This window comes from Delphinapterus leucas, chromosome 8 (assembly GCF_059928025.1).
Source record: "Delphinapterus leucas isolate spDelLeu-1000000601 "Yukka" chromosome 8, BTC_Dleu_Yukka2, whole genome shotgun sequence".
NCBI lineage: Eukaryota > Metazoa > Chordata > Mammalia > Artiodactyla > Monodontidae > Delphinapterus > Delphinapterus leucas.
This window is the reverse complement of record NC_143136.1, coordinates 85,909,327-85,931,467: the sequence shown is the minus strand read 5'-3', so window position 1 is coordinate 85,931,467 and position 22,141 is coordinate 85,909,327. Positions and strand designations below refer to the sequence as shown.

The window sequence follows — 22,141 nt, the reverse complement described above, 5'->3', positions numbered from 1 at the left end:
CAAAAGACACCATCAATCAAAGAAAAAGGACAATCTACAGACCAAAAGAAAATGTTTGACTGTATCCAGATACATAAAGAACTCTTAAAGCTGAATGACAAGAAAACAAACAATCCAATTTTTTAAAATGGCCAAAAGATTTGAACAGATACTTCACAGAAAAAGATAAAATGGTCAATAAATACATGAAAAGATCAATGTCACTGGTAAACAAAGAAATGCAAATTAAAACCACAATGAGATACCACCACACACCCACTAGAATGTCAGAATTTAAAAGAATGATAACATCAAGTGCTGGCCAGAATGTGAAGCAACTAGTACTTTCATACATTTGGGGAGAATATGGTACAATCACTTTGAAAACAGTTTGGCAGTTTCTTATGAAGTTAAACATACACTTATCAAATGTCACTACAATTCTACCTCTGGGTATCTAACCTAGAAAAATTAAAGCATAAGACACAAAGACTTGAACATGAGCATTCATGGTAGCTTATTCCTTACAGGCAAAACAGAAACACCCCAAATGTCCACGATCAGGTAAGTGGATAAGCAAGTTGTGGCACAGTTATACAATGAACACTACTCTGCAGTGAAAAGGACCTAATTACTAAGACATACAATAACAGAGGAAGAAGCTTCAAACACATCATGCTGAAAAGAGTACATAGTATGTGATTCTATTTATATGAAAATTTAGAGCAGGGAAAACTAGTGACAAAAATCAGATTACTAGTTGCCTGGAAATGAGCATGAGGGAGGGAGGGAGAAGTGACTGCAAAAGGACACAAGGGAACTTTTTGAGGTGATGGAAATATTCTATACCTTGACCATAATAGTAGTTACATAGGTGTATATATCTATCAAAATTCATTGAACATTACATTTAAAGTGCCTTTTATTTTATGTCAATTACACCCCTAATACATTTGATTTAAAAATGTAAAAGGAAAAGTAATATTCAGACGTTTGGAAATAGCATCATTGCCCAAAGACGCCAATAAGTGTACATCAGGTTTTACTACAGGTTTAACCCCCATATAATAAATTTTTATTGTCTTTTATTTATTCAATAATTATGTATTCAAGTACGAACTATGTGCCAAGAATGATTCTAAATGGGGTGGTACAGTAGTAAACAAAACAAAATCCCCTGCCCTCATCAAGCTTTCATCCTAAAAAGACTGACCAGAAAAAAAGTAAAAGTAAAATATACAATTAGTTTAGGAAAGTGCTAACCAGAAAAATAAGGCAACTGGAAGGAGGGGGATGTTTTAAATAAAATGGTTAAGGAAGGTCTCACTAGGAAAGTACCATTTCAAAACAGACCCAAGAAAAGCTAGGGAATAAGCTAAGCAGCTATCTAGGGGAAAGAGCATTCCAGACAAAGGGAAGAACAAGTGCAAAGGCCCTGAGGCCAGCTATTCCAGGAACAATAGTCAGGTTGTGAATGGGGGTTAGTCAACACAGTCAAAGGATGAGATTGCAGATGGGGCAAGATCATGTAGAACCTTATAGGCTACTACAAAGGCTTTAGTTTTTACAGTGAATGAGAAAGGAAACAATTGAAGTTTTGAATTGAACAAAGACAAGATTTGACGTATGTTTTAATTGTGATTATTTTGGCTACTGCACTGAGACTAGACTGAAGTGCTGGGTTACACATTGAGCTGAGGATTGTAAGAGGAAGCTAGGAGACCAGTTAGGAGACTATTAAAATAATCCAAGGAGGGACTTCCCTGGTGGTCCAGTGGTTTAAGACTCTGCGCTTCCACTGCAGGGGGTACAGGTTTGATCCCTAGTCCAGGAACTAAGATCCTGCATGCCACTCAGCGCAGCTAAAAAAAAAAAAAAAAAAAAATGCAAGAGATGATAATAGGTTGATGAAGGCAGTAGTGGAGGTGGTGAGAGGTGGTCAGATTCAAATTCTAGATGTATTCTGATGAAGAGTCAACATGAACTACTGACAGATGAAGTGTAGATATAAGACAGAAGAGTCAGAGATGACTCCAAGGTTTCTGGTCAGAGTAACATGGGTGGAATTGTCATTAACTTAGATGAGGAAGACTAAAGACGAAACAAGTTTGGGTAAAAAGATCAATTCAGTTTTGAGTATTTTAAATACCTTTAACTAACCATATGCAGGTACCACAAGACAATTGGGTATGTGTCTGCAGTTCAGAGAAAAAAAGCTCTTACAATTTTTTTTTTTTTGCAAAGTTAATCACTGGGTATCACCCTGTGTGCGTGTGTGTGTGCATGTGTGTGTGTATAAAACTTTTAGGAAATAATCCATACTTGAATTTAATACATTAGGGCCTCAGCACTAATGGATTGTATGTTTTCTGATTTACATAAATCCATACAAGTCTGTTAGGCACTTCACACCTTTATTTTTACTTTCACATCTGAAGTACAGCAATATGGATAGATAAGGTGTGTATTTAAGATAACAACGTGAACAGACACATTCCTGGAACTATAGCTATTTAAAAGTGACACTAGCATCAAGATACTCATTCTTATTCTGGGAAGGCTTTAAAAAACGATCACTTGTTATGAAACTAATTGCACTGCCAAATGCTCAAGATCATATGTAAAAATCATCATCTTCTCTACATTTTACTGTTTTAAATCAAGGAAAGTAATAGACTTTATGATCAGACTTAGAAGTTTGGTTTTGATGCTTATAACCATCTAGGTTACATGGGCAAACACGTTTAACTGGTGATGGAAACCATTTCTTAAAAAGTAAAATGTTCAGTGTGGATAAGCATTATTTCCTCCCAGCCATCTGTTCATTCCCAATCCCGTGCCTTCGACTCTTCCCTCACGCCAGAATGCCCTTCTTCCCAGCTGTTACCATTCTCTTCCTTCAAGGCCCAGCCCAAACTCTGCCTCCTCTACAAAACCTGCCCTGAACCCCAGGGGTATTCACTTCTTTCCACATCCCCACAGCATTGCCACTTATAGGTCTAGAGCACCTATGTTGCTCTGTCATGGATTAAGTTTACCTATTTACACTAAAGCGGAAACCCCCTGAGGACAGAAAATCTTCCTCATCTTTGCCTGCCCTAAAATGCTTAACTGAGTACCTTACAGATCAGATTGTAGGTACTTACTAAAGGTTTGTTCAATGAAATTAAAATCCTATTAAACTAAGAAAATGATCAAATACAATGAACTCAATGGGATATATGCTCTAATTTCCTTTCATCACTTCAAATATACTTCTCTGGATCTCACTTCCCCCTCTCTCCATAACATCCCAGATAAAAATCCTGCTGCTTCTCAGTCATTTTCAAGTACTGCAAAATATAACCTAGCCAATTTATACCTTCAGTTTCATATCTTATTCAAACAGTACCCATACCCTGCCTCAGCCCAGGACAGCCAAGAGAAAGAACAGAATCAGTTTCTTTCAAAATCCTTGCTGGCTCTTTCACCTTTCTCCACTTCCTTTTTCACTTCCTCATTCCTCCAGATCAGGATAGGCAGAGGAAGAGGGACAAGTATTCCATGTGCCCACTTCCACGGGGGTTTACTCGACAGCCATGAAACAGGATGATCTGCTATACTTTTGTAATTATTGATAGCTACCTCCTCTCATTCTCAAAGCCCAGCTTGGACAGTACATTTCAGGTCTTCCCAGCAGGGGCGCCTTAAGTTACAGCAAGCAAAGAGGCTGGATCTTCCACGCTGAATAGTTCCCTGGTGTGCGGGATGCACTCTCAGGCTGACCTCTTACTATCCCACCCAAAATTCCCTCATAGGGCAAGCAGCCTTCCTTGTCAGGATCCATTAAGATTACTCAAGCCTGGTTACTTCCCATGGCATCCACTTGGTCCACAAAAAAAACTTATGCCTTCTTACTACGCTAGATGCAAATGTCAACTCTTTCCACTACTGCTCTCTCACTCAACATGCCATCTCACTGGCTTCCGTCACTCTCCTTCCCTCCAGAAACAAGTCAGTTCAGGAACGCCCCCAAACTCTAGGAAACGTATGCCATGCTCTCTCAAGAACCCTTTGCAAGTTGCCATTGCGGTATCAAGAAACACGATTCTGGGGCTTCCCTGGTGGTGCAGTGGTTGAGAATCTGCCTGCTAGTGCAGGGGACACGGGTTCGGGCCGTGGTCTGGGAAGATCCCACATGCCGCGGAGCAGCTGTGCCCGTGAGCCACAACTACTGAGCCTGTGCATCTGGAGCCTGTGCTCCGCAACAAGAGAGGCCGCGATAGTGAGAGGCCCGCGCACCGCGATGAAGAGTAGCCCCCGCTTGCCACAACTAGAGAAAGCCCTTGCACAGAAACAAAGACCCAACACAGCCAAAAAAATAAATAAACAAATGTGGGGTTTAAAAAAAAAAAGAATTTAAAATTAATGAATACAATCATAAATAGCATGTAGGTCAAATAATAAAGCATAATTTTTAAAAAAAAGAAACACGATTCTGTAGCTGATTAAACAACCAAACATGAAAGTAAATACCAATCTACCCTCCTGGAAGACATAGTCAAATCCTGGACTGGAAATAAAAGGTACTTTTGGAAAGAACAAGGGAAATATCACAGAACTAACTCTCCGCTAGATTAACAATTCTTCACTTGAATGACAGTTTTAAAACCCCTCTTCTAATTTCACTTATGTATGGGAAGTGGATGCTGCAATCCTGTTCTTCTTAACTAAGCCCCACATTCCTCCTTAGAATATAAGGATGCTTACTACCCTTTATTTTCAGTGTTGGAGCTTCAGCTGAAATCCTGAAACAAAGAAGTCTTAGTCATCATCCTATCATCTTATGACAGGTGTGATTCCCCTGCATTACAGGTACTGCTTACCTATAATAAGGGACCCTTCATTTTAAGCAACTCAATATGAAATAAAAATTTACCAAAGGACTTCCCTGGTGGCGCAGTGGTTGAGAGTCCGCCTGCCGATGCAGGGGACACGGGTTCGTGCCCCGGTCCGGGAAGATCCCACATGCTGCGGAGCGGCTGGGCCCGTGAGCCATGGCCACTGAGCCTGCGCATCCGGAGCCTTTGCTCCACAACGGGAGAGGCCACAACAGTGAGAGGCCAGCGTACCGCAAAAAAAAAAAAAAAAAAAATTTACCAGAAAAGGGGAGTGGGGAGCTACTGACTAAACATCAAGGGAAAGAAAAAAGGGAGATTCCTCATTTGGTCAAACAAATTTTATCTTAGTAAATTAGTATGTTATTTATACTCAAAACACTTCATTTAATTATAAATACATTTAGTGAAGAGTCACTACACAAAATGGAGAATTCCCACTTTAAAATTCAGATTAAAATATATGGTATCTACAACTAAACATTCTGTACAACATTATAAATCAACTACACTCCAATATAAAAACATGTTTTTAATTCTCTACAGTAAATAGTACAAGGTAATAACAAATGAACTCTATTCTACTGATATCCTTACTCTAGCACCCTTGTCAATCCAAAAAAGGAGTGCTTATCTATGATCTTATCACCTAACACACTTACCATCTCATTCTCTCTTTTGCAATCCACTCATTTCCTGATGTCTACAATAGCCTCAATATCTCCATTCACAAAGTTACCTCCCATTCGCCTCAAGGAAAAGCAGCTTTAACCAGTGACTACGACCTTGGGGAAAAGGAAATGGGAAAAGAATCCACCTAAATAGTCACTGCTCTACTAAAATAATCACAGGAATGTATGCCTACTACATTTTACCTTACAGTAATCTTTCTTCAGAAGTCTTTTTTGGAGTCTATGAAAGTCAGGTTCACTGTCTTTCTTATCTCCTATAAATATGACTAAAGAAGTCCTATGTAAAACATAGTTTGGGGACAAAAAGATGTAATTGATGAATTCTCAAGACCCTATAAATCCCAATGTTTCGTCATCTCAAAAATCAATTCATAAGACCTCACCACATGGCAGGATGAGGGAAGATAAAAGAAAATATTCTTCTGACCACTGACAGAAAACTAGTTTTAAATACCTGGATTTTGGACTTCGCTGGTGGTGCAGTGATTAAGAATCTGCCTGCCGAGCTTCCCTGGTGGCGCAGTGGTTGAGAGTCCGCCTGCCAATGCAGGGGACATGGGTTCGTGCCCTGGTCTGGGAAGATCCCACATACCGCGGAGCGGCTGGGCCCGTGAGCCATGGCCGCTGAGCCTGCGCGTCCGGAGCCTGTGCTCCGCAACGGGAGAGGCCACAACAGTGAGAGGCCCGCGTACCGCAAAAAAAAAAAAAAAAAAAAAGAATCCTCCTGCCAATGCAGGAGACACGGGTTCGAGCCCTGGTCCGGGAAGATCCCACATGCCACGGAGCACCTAAACCTGTGCACCACAACTACTGAGCCTGCGCTCTAGCGCCCTCTAGCCACAACTACAGAGCCCATGAGCCACAACTACTGAAGCCCACGTGCCTACAGCCCGTGCTCCACAACAGAGAAGCCACCGCAATAAGAAGTCCACACAGCACAACGAAGAGCAGCCCCCGCTTGCTGCAACTAGAGAAAGCCTGCATGCAGCAACGAAGTCCCAACACAGCCAAAAATACATTTTTAAAACTGGATTTTCTTCTTCTCCTGATTACATTCAAGTCAATTATTGTCCCAAGAACCATCCAAAAGGCTAACACAGGGCTTCCCTGGTGGCGCAGTGGTTGAGAGTCCGCCTGCCGATGCAGGGGACACGGGTTCGTGCCCCGGCCTGGGAAGATCCCACATGCCGCGGAGCGGCTGGGCCCGTGAGCCATGGCCGCTGAGCTTGCGCATCCGGAGCCTGTGCTCCGCAACGGGAGAGGCCACAACAGTGAGAGGCCCGCATACAGCCAAAAAAAAAAAAAAAAAAGGCTAACACAGATGCTTGTCTGAAATAATGTTCTCAAATCCCAATAAACAGCACTTCCTTTCTGCAATTCACTACTTTTTTTCATACTCACTTCTATGAGAGGTCTTCTCAATTTCAGTAAGTACAGGTGAAATGAGAATAACTGTAACCTATCAAGCTATAGCTCTGCATCCTTTTGTATATTTTGAAAAAAGTTTAGGAAAAAATAATAATTGCAATCTACAAAGGGATCTATTTATTGTCTCCTCCCCTTTATGGAAGGTTTCCAGAAGATGACAGTGGAATTCCTGATTTGAGTGGTCTACCAATGTTAAATCCATGTATTTCTTATTAAATATATCTATAAAGTAAAAGCGTTTTGCTGCTCTATTTAAACAAACACACACACACAATCATAGTCTTTCCTAAAATGCCTTATATTTGAAAATGGGAAAGTTTTCCAAATATTAATCACAGTGATCCAAAATAAAATCTGCAGGGCAGTTCAATTATGGCACAATAAATGACAACACTTTATTTCAAAATCCTTGAGTTTTAGGATCTGGACATCTATAAGACAACTCTTTCATTCCAGATTCAAGAGTTTAAGGCATTCAAATGTTACAACACACCTGTCCCTCAGTTATAGGCATTGCTTCAATGAAAAACTAGCTTAAAAACCATAAAATCAACTTCATATGACTCTGATCACTAATCTGACTTGTAAATTAGATGTGTGTAACTTCCACTATTCAGCAATCTGCAAATCTTTTTCCTAGCAGGATGGCTTTTAGTTGCACTGCACTCTGACCAAAAATGTGCAATAGTAGCAGTGGCACACTGACAAACTGATTAGTATAGGCCTTAAATAAAGATTTCAAGGTAAGTCATGAGGAAATCTTTTTCTGTTTGTAGATGAGCTATATGAACTATATAAAATGTAATCTATGTTTTACATCCTCGGCTGCCAGAGTTTTTGTTGAATGCTAGAAGAAAAAAATGTTGAAGACTCACTGAGGAAAAAAATGGGATTCAACTTTGAGAGAATCCACCCACCTCATTTCCCAGCACTGCTTTCAAATCCTCTATAACTGGTATAAATAGATGCATGCCAAAAGCAGGGACTCTAACCAAATAAAACAGTGACTTGGTTCAGAGAGTACTTTGATGTTCCAGTTTTCTTGTGATTCAATAGTTCTAGAAAATACATATGTTTATTTCCAGTTCACATCTGCTTGTTAAATTTTTTTTTTTTTTTTTTTTTTTTTTGCGGTACGCGGGCCTCTCACTGTTGTGGCCTCTCCCGTCGTGGAGCACAGGCCCCGGACACGCAGACTCAGTGGCCATGGCTCACGGGCCCGGCCACTCCGCGGCATGTAGGATCTTCCCGGACCGGGGCACGAACCCGTGTCCCCTGCATCGGCAGGAGGACTCTCAACCGCTGCACCACCAGGGAAGCCCTTGTTAAATCATTTTAAGTGAATTTATTTAATAGGTCTGAAGACATTAATTAATAGTAGTAGTTAGTATTAATTTATAATACTATGTTCTATGCACATTAGCACTGTAGAATACGATTTTCTACTTACTATTGATTTCAGTAGCCTACACAAAAGGATATTCTCCTAGAAAATTCTGGGAGCAGTGGCTTTTTACAAATAGAAGCATATTTTAAACACTCTAGGGGAGAGCAAAATTTCAAAAATCTCCCAAGCAAAAACTTCCATGTGAAATCATAGTCCTTAAATTAACGTTTTTAGATTAATTTTTTTAGGTTAAGCAGATGTTTCTCTTTACAATATTACCCTTAGTGTAAAAAAGCCCAATACTAAAAGGTGATAACTGTAATACATTAAAATCCATCAACAGACAGGATCTTTAAAGTCTGATTACCAAAGCAATCACCATGTGTCACTATGGAATGATAATGCATTACACATTCCCCAAGTAAAGATCAAAGTTACTTGAACCACCCCTGCCAAAAATATCATTTTTATTTAGTCATGCAGTCCTTGGAATCACAGTAGGGCTTGATGCCATATTGGTGTCACATTCTGCCAGTCATCCAAAGAATATGCCAGCCTTCTTTTTCAACTTCTCTGTCTACTAGTGCATCACTGGACCCAGCAGGCAGTTCACCCAGACAATCTCAGTAACGGATTTTGGCTCTCTGTGCATAATAGATGACAATCTTTATGAAGTATCCAGTTTGTCTTATAGCTGAGAGATCTGAACCTGCTGCAGATGTCACACCTAAATTCTTGAACAGATTTGTATCAGTGTCACCTATAAAACAAGACAGTGTCACCAACAGCATTGTCCTAGAGAACATCTGTTTCAGTAATGCTAATACGCTTTCTGCATCGTAACTGATAGTCATTTATTTGCCTAAAACAAAGATCAGAGCCTGTGGCCCAAAATTCAGTCCATTGCCTTTTCTTACACAGCTATGATCTAAGAATGGATTTTGTATTTTTTAATGGATGAAAAGTTTTTTTAAAAGACCAATATTTTGCGACATATGAAAATTACATGAAATTCAAATTCCAGTCTCCATAAACAAAGTTTCATTGGAACATAGCTACTCATTCATTTATGGATTTTTCTACGGCTGCTTTCACACTACAATGGCAAACTTAACAGAGACCATAATCACCCATAAAGCCTAAAATATTTACTATCTGGTGCTTTAAAAAAGAAGTTTACTGAACCCTAGCCTAGAGAATATTTAGTGGGTAGGTAATATGGTGCCTAGTGTCTGTTGCATGAAGAACATGAGTGTAATGACCCAGTTGTTCCCCTGCCTTACTTCCATCCATTGGTTTAACAAATATTTCTTGGGCAGGTCTGTCACTCCACTACACACAGCTAGCTATGGTCACTCTGCTTCCCACTTTGGCTCAGCCTTGCCTCAATCCAAGGGGTCAACCAATACCCTTGAGCAGAAATAAGACAAGCTCAACTTCAGGTCAAATTCTAGTTCTCCCAAGTTGGCCTCATCTGTGTTCACAGGTTCTCCTGGTTCTCGATTTCTGCTTTATATCCACCATTCCCCATAACAGGTTTCCTGTATGGATACCACTCTTAAAAGTCTATTTCCTACCAGAGACCCTAAGGCAGCAGGCTGAGTCACAGCATTCTTTGACTGAACTCTGCCAGCTGATCACCAGTTCTACCCCTGCCCTAACAGCCACCCTGTAACGTGAATTTGTTTGGGGCCCTTGTGAACAGCTTGCATATTCCAACACCCTCCTGGCTTCCACTGCTCTTTCTGATTATGAATGCCCCTGGAGTTCATCATTTCCTTTTACATTCAAACCTCTGGCCTATAAATCTATGAATTCAACCTTCCCAACTGGCTTGTTGTTCTATTTCTTGAGTTCAGTTCATATGATAACCAAACATAAGAGCACAACACAACAAAACTCTATACATATGGATTTCCCAACCTAGGACTACCCATCCCTTACTTTTTTAGCAACTGCCGCAAAAGGGTATCTATCACCTGCAAGCAGTATCTAGAATATCCCTTCTTCTTCCCTCCACCATTGCTGGTTGACCCAAAGTTTCTACACCTGCTTCACCTGAGAGGGTTACTCACCACCCTTTCTACCCACCTGGGGTGCCTAGGATAACCTGCGTCTCTTGAGCGTTGCTTCAGAATGCCTCTCTTGCTTCTATTAAAGCTTTAGCACTCCTGTTTCTATTGTAAGTGGGAAAAGGGGGTTTCTTGCCACTGTTGGACTGCAATGGAGTAATTTATTTGGCTAGACTTCTAGGAGTCAGAATATAATTCCCCAAAGAAAGATGTTAATAATCCACAATGAGGCTCTGCCCATAGTATCAATGGCACTATGGAACCCATCTGTAATTCATATTATATTGTTGGCAAATAACTAATTCAGAAACACATTCACAAGTTGTGGACTGACCATCTAGAAAATAGCTATGAAATGTCAGGAAGACTTCACAGCAGACAGATTAGCCTAGTGTAAAGACTTCAGAGAAAATGGCAGTTTATTTTCAGCAAAGTGAATTTCACTACAACCCTTAAGTAGCCTGCCATGGTGAACAGCGCTTAAAACTGCATGAATAGCTCGCAACCAAAAGAGTGGTATCAAGAATGAATTCGCTGATAAAGTGACCATTAACCATTATCTCAACTCTGGGTAGCAACAATATAGGTAGCAGCGATCTTAAATAAAAATGAAAATCTTCTTTAAAAACACACACAGGAACCTTCTGCCTACTTGGAGAATGACACAGAACTCCATCCAGTGACATATCATTACAACCAGGAAAAGAAACTAGAGGTATGTAGTCCATATTCCAAAGAAATACACAAAATATTAAAACTTTAGAACTTTGTTCATTTGATGAATCTAGCCACCATTCCTTAAAGAAACAGTTCTCAAACTTCTTAGTATCAGGCCTCCTTTGTGTTCTTGAAAATTGAGGACTCCCAAGAGCTTTTGTTAATGAGTTATAATTATCAATATTTACCATATTAGGAATTAAAGGCAAAAATGTTAACTATTTTTTTAATTTTTTTAAAGCGTGATTTATAATTTAATTTAAAAATTGATATAAGAGATGCAACACAATTCAGCTGATTCTCCCATCCATGGGACATTTAGGTTGTTTCAAATTTTTCACTATTATAAAATGATGTCATAGATCTATAAACATTAACATGAAAAAAGATTTGCTCTATAGTGTTAACAGGGAAAAAAATCAGGTTATAAAATGGCATTTAGTTTGCTATCTTTTTTTGGTGAAAAAAATATGCAACTTTGAACAGATGTTTATTAAAGCACTTGTTTCAGTGAATTGTTAGTATCTGAAAATGAAGACATCTATCTCCCTACCTACACTGAGTTCCTGCAGGTGGAAACTGCTTATTCACAGACACTCTGCAAGTATTTGTTGGATGAAATAGAATATTTTCCATTTCTAGAATGTGCAAGACAATGATTAAGTTCCAGTTTTGTGACAAAATATGTTCTGCTTTCCTGATGCATTTTAAATTTTTAATGACATTTAGTATGAGAATATATTTTATGAAAAATTACTTTATTATACAAAAAAAGCTTAGTGATAAATATAATACTGTTTTACAACTTTTGCAAATTTGTTTCACGTCTAACTTAATAGATGACAGCTGGATTCTCATATTTGCTTCTACATTCAATCTGTTGTGATACATTGTTTTGATTGACCTATATGAAAAAAAATAGCCCCACACATATATGCAGTGAGAAAAAAGAAAGTATATGTTAATATTAATATCATTTTCAGATAACTGTGGATGTTCTTCTTTGATACTACACCAAAACTTGACAAGTAGGAGTTTTCGGTTAGCTGTAATATGAAATCTAATATCACATAAGCTTTTTGTATTCTGTTACTTGCTTTCTATAAGGGCCTTTTACCATAATTTTGTAACACTGATCACTTTGAAAATATTCGTTCATTAAGTTATATAAATATTGAAAATCTTGACATAATTAATACCATAGCAAAAACTCACATTCATAATATCACCACCCATCCCATCAGAAAACTCTTTAAGTACTGGGAAGCTGACAAGAGCACAGCAGTTGACTTAAGTTTTCCAAAATTTTAATTTTCACTAGCAAGCTCAAATTTTATCATCAGCAACAAATATTGTCTATTGTTTTGCCATGAAGTGACAAGTCTCACTGTTTTCGTTTTCAAGAAAATCACTGCCAAATACCTAAGTCTAAATAATCCTAGTTTGTCTGGTAGTCATTCTTTCAAGTAAAAATGATGTTTCATGCAAAATACGGCTAGCTCAGCTCACAACTCAAAAGAACACATAAGGGTTTTCCTTGAGACAAACAATGTATGCTGGATATGTAGCAGAAGTGCCTTCTGCATATTTCCTACCTCATCACATAGAATAGTAAAACAATGCATTCAAGGATCAAGATTTAATAAAACTAATAATTTTTACTGCTTCATTAAGGACACTCAAGTAAAACTGGCTTTTTGAGTTTTTGTTTTTTGTTTGTTTTTTTTACAGTGAATGCGTGGTAGTGAAGAATACAATGATTACTAGTACACCCTGGTGCCACTGCCATTTAATATCTACTAAGATACCCACAGTTTTACCCACTATTCCTTTAGTATCAGCAAGGCAAATGTAAAAACAGTGGAAAAGGCAAACAGTTAGAATTACTATAAAAATAGTTTTAACCTAATGGACCCCCTGAAAGGGTCTCAGTGACCCCAAAAGGCCTGTATACCGCAACTTGAGAACTACTGCTGTCTTAAGGAAACATTGAAAGCTAATGAATAACTTGCCATCCCCAAATCCATAGGAAATATCCCCCAACATAAAAAATATATTAAATATCTGTATGAATTCTTTCATTTTGACTCAAAATTGGTCCAATTTGTTCTGAAACTGAATTAATAATATAAATAACAGTAGCAATTAACTTTTTTTTTTTTTTTTTTTTGCAGTACGCGGGCCTCTCACTGTTGTGGCCGTTGCAGAGCACAGGCTCCGGACGCGCAGGATCAGCGGCCATGGCTCACAGGCCCAGCCGCTCCGCGGCATGTGGGATCTTCCCGGACCGGGGCACGAACCCGCGTCCCCTGCATCGGCAGGCGGACTCGCAACCACTGCGCCACCAGGGAAGCCCAGCAATTAACATTTAATGAGTTCTTACATGTATTATCTCATTTAATACTCATAATAACTCTATTAATGTTCTCACATATTCATGTTACAGATGAGGAAGCTTGAGGTCCAGAGAAGTAAAGCCACTTTTCCAAAGTCATAATAACAATAATCAGTATTTATGGATTCCAGCTTTACTCAATATTTTGCGTACCTCATCTCTTAAGTCTTAACAACCTTTTTATTATCCTTTTTTCCCTTTTTAACTCTTTAAACTTTAATACCCATTTTACAGATGAAAACTTTTAATCGAAAAAGTAAAGAACCCTGCCCAATGTTACTCAAATGTTAGATCATCTATATTCAAATCCAAGTCTGTCTTACTCCAGCAAGTACACTCCACATTCTGCTTCCCTATCCCACATATCGGTATATCCTTTGTATATAAATAGATTGTTGCAAAAGTCTTACGTACTTTCAAAAGAGAAAGAGAAAAACAAATATCGTATATTAGCGCATACATGTGGAATCTAGAAAAATGGTATAGATAAACCAGTTTGCAAGGTAGAAATAGAGACACAGATGTACAGAACAAACAAGGAGGGGAAGCCTGGGGGGGGTTATGAATTGGGAGATTGGGATTGACGTATATACACTAATATGTATAAAATAGATAACTAATAAGAACCTGCTGTATAGCACAGGGAACTCTACTTCACTTTTCAGTACAGTAGAAACTAACACAACATTGTAAAACAACTCTACCCCAATAAAAAATAAAAATTATTTTATTTTTATAAAATAAAATAGGAATAAAAGAAAAAGTTATAGGAATAAAAGAAAAACAAAGTCAACTGCGCAAGACCTCTATTTGGAGTAATTCTTGCTTACTTGACTATCTCTGTTATCAAATGGAACAAAATCTACTTCTTTTTAAAATCGTGTATGATCCAGATAAATAGTTCATTAATTCACATTATTAAACACTTATCTGCACATGACAACAAATCAATACAGCTAAGATTACTCTTTAAAAAAAAACTAAATACACTAAGCTGATATTACTCCAATATTACAGATGAGGAAACTGAAACCAAGAGAAGTAACTAACTTCCCCCAAAGACATGCTGTTCATAAGTGGTACAGAGTCAAAATCAGTTTGGACTGACCCTGAAGCCTAAACTCTTCAATCACATTGCCTGCATGTATTTAAGAAGGTCTCAGGCAATGAACTAGAAATTGCTCACAAGGTCTGTATACAGAGCTTGCTGATATCATATCTACTCTACCCAAGGCAATCATGATATGAACCGTCTTGTATCTCAAAGACCAAGAGGTGAAAAGGAAGCTGGTGATGCTGAAAATAAAGAGCCATGTTCTGAGGTGGTTTAAGTAAAGCATCTATAGGTAATGCTGAAGAAAGAAGTAAAATTCACTTACAGAGGTGTCAGATAGCACACACCTCTGCTGCTAAGATGAGCTTACCTCTGTTTAAACAAAACGTACCAAAAAAACCAAAGCCTAGAGGAAAATGTCACCACAGCTACACAGACTATCTACAGATTGCACAATAACTTTCAGATGCCAGGAGCCCAGGAATGCTGCAAACCTTAGTAAATGGCAGCAGAAATCATTTTCCTAAAACACTCTAATCAATCACAAAAATTTTCATTTCAAGTTAGGATTTGCAAAGGTCAGGGGTTATGCCCCAATGCTTGTTTCTATTTCAAGGGCTTACAGTGCAAACTGCTGCTTAAATATTAAAGCCCAAGGGGGACATGAAAAGAATCAAGGTTTTATCCAGCTCAATTCACCCTCCACAACTTGTTGCAACAACTTGCAGGAGAACATCTTGAGACTGGACAGAGGAGTGTGGCTTTAATTTCAAATCAAGTGTATTCTCAAGGAGTCCCCCAAACACATTTGACGTTTGACAGGAAGGTGACAAAATGGGAGGCTGTGGTGTACCTCCTAAAAGGGCAGGCAGTACAGGCGAGAGATGAGCAATTATACTTGTCACAGAATACGATATTCTGGATTCCCTCTGTGGCAAAAGAAAAAAAAAATTATAGAGCAAACTTTACTTCCTCCATCAATGATTCCCAGCATGATCAAAAAGAATCAGAATCTAGTAATGTAAAACCAGCTGACAGATATATAGAAAAAAAAAAAATCAAGATTGAGGTCATGGCCCTTAACATGCATCATTTACACTAAGGATTCCCCCACTTATCTGAATTAATTTCATGTACCTCATCTCATTCAGATAATTGAAGTTTTCCTCTTAGAGTTGTAAAGTGTTTACCTCAACATAATTAGTAAACTACCCACTTAAAAATTCCACTACAAAAATTACCACCCCCTCCTCTCTACACATAAATGTATACTCCACTATCCTTTAAAGTATGAGATTTTGGCCTTCATGGGGAATGCAGTTCAACAGTCCTCTTTAAAAAATTAGCACAAGAAATTCTACACGAAAAGTTATGTTCATTACTTTTTTAATAAGTGTCTGCATTACTTGTTAAAGACATGGTAATTTGGGTATTCAATACATGACTGCTGTTCTGAAACCAAATTAAAGGTTTAGACTACTAAAGAGTTTGATGACTTGCTTCAATACAATAACTGGAATTGTATGGAGAACAAAATCAAAGAGGTCTCTCTTTTTTTATGAGCAGGCATTTAAGTGCCTTTTAATGAGAATTTATTCTTTAGTATATAATTACTAATGCACAAAAATAGGGCCATTAGGGCTTCCCTGGTGGCGCAGTGGTTGAGAGTCCGCCTGCCCATGCAGGGGACACGGGTTCGTGCCCCGGTCCGGGAAGATCTCACATGCCGCGGAGCGGCTGGGCCCGTGAGCCATGGCCGCTGAGCCTGCGCGTCCGGAGCCTGTGCTCCGCAACGGGAGAGGCCACAAGAGTGAGGGGCCCGCGTACCGCAAAAAAAAAAAAAAAATAGGGCCATTAAATTCACTTCTTTATAGTGCCATAAAACTTCTATTTGTAAGAAATATAATATACATTTAATCAAACTCCAGAAAAACAGAAATGTGCAACACCTAACAATACATGGTGAAAATTATATACATTTTCTTAAATAAACTCCCTGCAAGATGACTAATGATGCTATTTTGTATGTGGATATGCTTATAATTTAAAATATACAGACTCCCTAGTACTTATGATGGCAATGAAATGTCTGAACTTCTTGCATGAATTCTCAATTTCTATATGAAAATTGCTTTCCCATACTGATAACATACTAGTGATTATATCCAATCAATATTTATTTATCACCTGCTATGTGCCAGGTACTGTACTAAGTGCTGAGGACACCGACAGGAACAGCACAAATTCGGTCCCAACACTCTGGGTACACACAGTCTAGAAAGAAAGACAGATAACGAACAAATGTGCTATGGGAAAGTATAACAGATACTTGGTCAAATGAAAGCTCAAAACTGAGAGAAAACCTGGTTAGAAAATCAAACACCTGAAATAATTAGTTACCACTGAAACTGGATAGAAATCACCCAGTAAGTAACTCAGCTACGAAGGCAGAGAACCAAGAGCAGCGTAGTCAGGAAGGGGATCTACGTAATGACTGGATGACCAGGGTGTCCTAGCGTCAGATGCAAATGAAAGTTGACCCTCAAAAAAAGCTGAAATTGTAACAGCCAAAGAGCCCAGCTCTCAGCTGTCCTGTCCTCAGTACCTAAGAAGTCAATCCAGTGAGTGTGAGTCTGAGAAGCAGTATCAAAGTATCTTGACTCTGCTAGTTCTGCCCCAGTTGAAGTAGAACCCCAACTGTCCACCATGGACAAGACCAGGTCCAAGTTCCCTGAAGGAAGAGAGGATGGTGAGGAGAGGGAGAGCTCTGGAGCAGGCTCAAGACAAGGTTCCAGGTCCACAAGGGATTTGGAATACAAAAAGGAATAATAAAAGAAATATATCAACTCTATGGATTATTTTATGCTAAGGAAATACTGCAGAACTGCTTCACTTTTAAAAATAAGTACTCAAAAAAATTGTAATCTTGAGTTTAAATGACTTAAGTGTGACCTTCAAGTGTGGGAGAAAACGACTAGACAGTCTCACTAATTCTTAATCAATTGTCTGATTCTATAACCTAATTCCATCTAAATCTATATTAATATATCCTAGATGCTTCACACATACTTCCCTAAAATGTTTATGCCATATATTTCAAAACTCCTGATGAGTGAAAGCATTTTTCAAAATGAGAATCTCATTTTGAAACTCAAAGTGAGTACATGCCAAGGATATAGTAAGACACCATACCTCTGTGAGCAATGGATGCCGAGGGCACCAGAATAATTCCAGATCCCACCTCCTGAAGAGGCTGGGGATCTTAAGGTATTTTCAGTCTTAAAAATCAATTCAAGAAGTGGGTGGAAAAGACAGAACAGGGAGTGGGTGGGCCAGGTAGCCTGGGACTGACACAGGAACCAGCAATGATAGATATGAAATTATTTGCCCCCTACAAATTAAGCACTATCATACTCTACTGTACAACTGTTTTCAGTAATAGTGTCAGGAGGGGAAAAAAAAATGCATGTAGTCCAAAGATGATGTCCCTATGAAAACTATTATTCATATAACTCAACATACTCAAATAGGAATCACACTATGGAAATGGCCCTGCATTTGCCCAAACATTACTTGCCAAGGCTATTCAAAGGGTGGAGTGGTGGTACTTTCCAAAAGAAATGCTTGAAAAATTTCCTCAGTAATTTTTTTTTAATAAACAAAGCACACTATAATAATCTATTAAAGAAAGAATATAAGCCTAAGGGAAAAAGAAAATACAGTAAGGTTTGTTTGGTTTGGGGTTTGTTTGTTTTCATTATCACCACCATGAAGCACAAGGCATCAGCCAAAAACTGTTTAAAATATCATTTCAGGACAGCTTTTTACCACAGGAGTCTGAACTCCATAAGTCATGCTGCTTCCAGAAGTCTATGTACTGAAAAATATATCTTTATAAAGTGAAACCAAGGCCTTAAAACGTGGCATACAGTAACAATTAGGGTCATTCAATTCACGATTCTCAAACTTTGCTCCAGTGGAAAATTTGTATTATTTTAGCTCAACTGAGGTGTCCTATCAAAAAATTTAAATAATGGTGTCCTTTTCCAATTTCACAGTGGGTAATGTACGTTAAAGAACAAAATTCTCAATGTTAACCTCTTGCCTCAATTTATCTAAAATATTAGATACCTGCTACCTCTTTCAATATTGGAATTCAGCCTAACAGAGTATCTATTCAACACAAAAATGGAAATGAGGTATTTCAAGTTTATAATATCATGATTCATGACTTCCAAGCACTCTGCTACCTTCTTAAATTTGATTAAGCCCAACAAAACCACAAGCATTACAAAGTACACTTCGCTTGACATGAAGCATACAAAGATGAATAAAACACAGCCCACCTTACATGAAGCCACACCAGGGAAAATGCACACAAGCCAAAAAGCATCTACTAAACACCTGCAGTAAACACTGGAGTGGGAGCTGCAAAGAATTCACCCTACCCCAGCAAGGACCTGGGGACTTCTGCATTGAAGACCACTACCAAAAGGGAGCTGAGGATGCTGGAATTCGATGACTCCATGTGTTACAGGACCTTTCTTCCTAATTAATATCAAGGTTACATACACCATAACCCTAGGACTCCTGCAATGCCAACCTGCTGGAATTGACACAGACTATCTGAATCAAGAATATGAATAAACATTCTCGAAGTGAAAATAGTTACTAAATTCGAACAAACTGGAAAGTACTGTTTCAATTGATTAAATGTAAAGATTGCCTAAATATAATCTGTATCATTTGATCTAATGACTCCAAATCACAAACTAAGGCATATACTCAAAACACCGGGAAAAAATTCAACGTTAGTAATAACTTGGCTTTTTTGTTCTTAAGACATCAAAATCAAAACAAATTTTGGTACAAAAATATCCATTGGGGAGGTATGAATGATCTACCTAGGTGTTCGGTTAAGTCAACTAGTTCTATTCAGTTCATGTTAAATCTCTTCAGGAAACTTGGATTACTTTTACTCTGCAAAATCATAGGGTTGCAATAAATTAATTATTAATAATAATTAATAGTTAACTGCTGAAGTTCCTCACAAACAGAAAATTCTGTACTTCTGCAGTCTGTCAGATTAAGATGTCAACACGGTTTCAAAACAGGAGTAAAAAAGCCTTCTTAACTTCTCAAATTGGTAATGCTATAAAATTCAGTTTCCTACCTTATCTCAGTATCACGGTTCACATTTTACCTACCCAGTTTTCAAGTTCGTCAAAGAAAGTTTCATGATTCAAAGGGTACTCCTCCCACCCCCAATACTAAAACTGTTTCTTAAATACAAGATCCTAAGGAAAATATATAATGAAAGGCAGTGAGAAATGTGAATCTATTCCACATCAAACCTGGAATGCACTAATTAAAATTCAATATTGCACTTGGTACGTGGGCTCCTACATGAAACTCCTGCCATGCTCTAGCTTAAGGTTAAACAGGTTAATAGAATCCAATAAAATGACTCTATTGAATTATACTGGATTTCTTTTCAACAGCTCCTTTACCTGACCATTCTGTTGAACTTTAAAATCAACTTCAGAGGTAGCACCCAATAACCAAGGAGAGCCACGGCTCACGGGGGCTGCATCCTGCAACCCACCTGGTGTGGAAAATCACCGTCAACGCACGTTTTCCATTTCAAACTGTGATACAGGTGGAGGAAAAAGTGTAAAGCCTTCTCTTTGAACCTCCCATCACACTGCCTCCAAGCGCTAACTTAAGAATTATCTCAAAGACAATGTAATGCAGTACAGTTCTCAGAAAACTCTAAAAGTTGCCTTTGCCAGAGAGGAGAGACCAAAAAAAAAAAAAAAGAACTCCCTCTAGACTAAAGGTTAAATTAACGTAGTACTGCAACCTCGCTGTTGGGTACACGGCTGGATTTACAGGACAAATTCAGAGAACCTTTCCCCCGCCCGAACAGACTGCCTGGGTCCCGATTAAAATAAGTATATGCGGGATCGTCAGAGGAGGGAAGGGGGCGGGGAGAGCGCAGAGTGAGCGAGGTCTTTAGCCTCCGCTAAGGGGCTGCTGAGGTCAGGAGAGTTAGGGCGATAATGGGGCCAGGCGCAAAGGGTCCTTCAGGAAGACCTGGCGGCGCGCGGCGCGAGGGACCACTGGCCCGACAGTCTCGTGGTCGGCAATGAGGCCCCTCCGCTCCTCGAGCCAAGGCCGGGAGCCCGGCCCCTCCTCCCCGCGAGAAGGCGACGCGCCCCCAGCCACCCTCACCGGCCGCGCGACGAGGCGGCTGCGGCGCGCTGGCTGCGGGAAGCCGGCCCGCAAGGCGCGCAGAACCCAAGAAAAGAAGGTCAGAAAATGGCCAGCGCGTATCAGGAATAAGACACAGCAGCCGGGGTGCCCGGCTCAGGGCGCGGGGCGGACGGCGGCGCCGCGAACGCAGCGCGTGCGTCCGGGAAGCGCGCCGCCCGCGCGGCCCTCAGCTCCGCCCCCCGGCTCCCCGCGCCGCCGCCGCCGCAGCCCCTCTGGGAACTCCAAGCCGCGCGGCCCCGCGAGGCGGGCGCCAAGGAGGGGAGGGGCCGCGCTCCCCGCCTCCCCGCCGGCCCGCGCGGCTCCCCAGCCCGGAGCCTACTCACCTCCTCCTCCTCCTCCTCCTAGTCTCTCCCTCCTGGCCACCAGCGCGGCCCAGCCGGCGACGCGCTGACGCCGTGCCCCTCCCCCGCGGCCGCCGCCGCCGCCGCCGCCGCCGCCGCCGCCGCCCCGCCCGGCCCGCGGCCGCAGCGGCCTCGGGACGCGTCAGGCGTAGGCCCCGCCTCCCGGCCCGCCCACGCGCTCACCACTCCGCCCCCTGCGCGGCCAGGTTGTTGCGGGTCTCTGACTCAGCAGACGCTCCCGCCTTCGCGAGCCGCGACACCTCCGCTCTCAACCCCCGAGCCTCTCCTCACCTGCCCACTGCCCTAGGACCTCACTTCGCCTCCCACCCCCCCGCGCGCCCTTTCCCATCTCTAGTCAGCACCCGCGTCTTACCCTTAAGCTTGTTTATACTCTTTCCCTAATCCCTAGTCTGGTTGTAAGCTTGCATTGGTGCCTTCTCCTTCCTTCTAGAAGGTCTTCGCTGCTCACTAGGTCAGCCTCGGTTTCCTCCTGCAGTTTTCCCGCCGGTCCCTTCTCTCCCCGGTCTCCGTTCCCCTCCCTGGCCTGCTGGAGCCACGTACGCGGCTTCTTCCCTGCCACTGCTACCTGAGGCGCAGCTCGCACCTCCTAGGCACCTGCTTGGCCAACGCGTCCTAATTTCCCTCCCCCTGGTCCCCTCAGAACCCTCTGGACAGGCTCGTTCCTTCCTTTACCTACATTTTGAGCGTCCTTTCTGTTCTCACTACCCCAAATAGTGCATATGCAGTTTGGGAGTTAATGGTATGTGCGCAGCCCCACTCGCCTCAAGAGTCACCCAAGTAGTTAAAAATCACAAAGCAGAGCGATAGCAGTGGTGACAATCTTTGACTTTCATCGTTCCCATCCATACTTTCTCTGCGATAAAATGTCAATTAACACAATTTCTATTGGGTCTTACAGTCCA

At 40.6% G+C, this 22,141-nt stretch overlaps 1 protein-coding gene across 9 annotated transcripts in view; it reads right to left on the bottom strand.

Annotated features, from left to right (window-relative positions):
• Nucleotides 1–21,297, bottom strand: part of QTMAN (queuosine-tRNA mannosyltransferase) — a 451,841-nt gene extending 430,544 nt beyond the window's left edge. For 7 of the 9 annotated variants that reach the window (XR_002644005.2, XM_022569666.2, XM_089916863.1 and 4 more), the window contains exon 1: nt 21,201–21,285. The gene's annotated coding sequence lies outside the window, so the exon portion shown is untranslated. Of the gene's footprint in view, nt 1–21,200 lie in introns of all 9 variants that reach the window. The other 2 variants (XM_089916865.1, XM_089916859.1) reach the window with 2 other exon arrangements.
• Between the last annotated feature and the right edge of the window lie 844 nt (nt 21,298–22,141).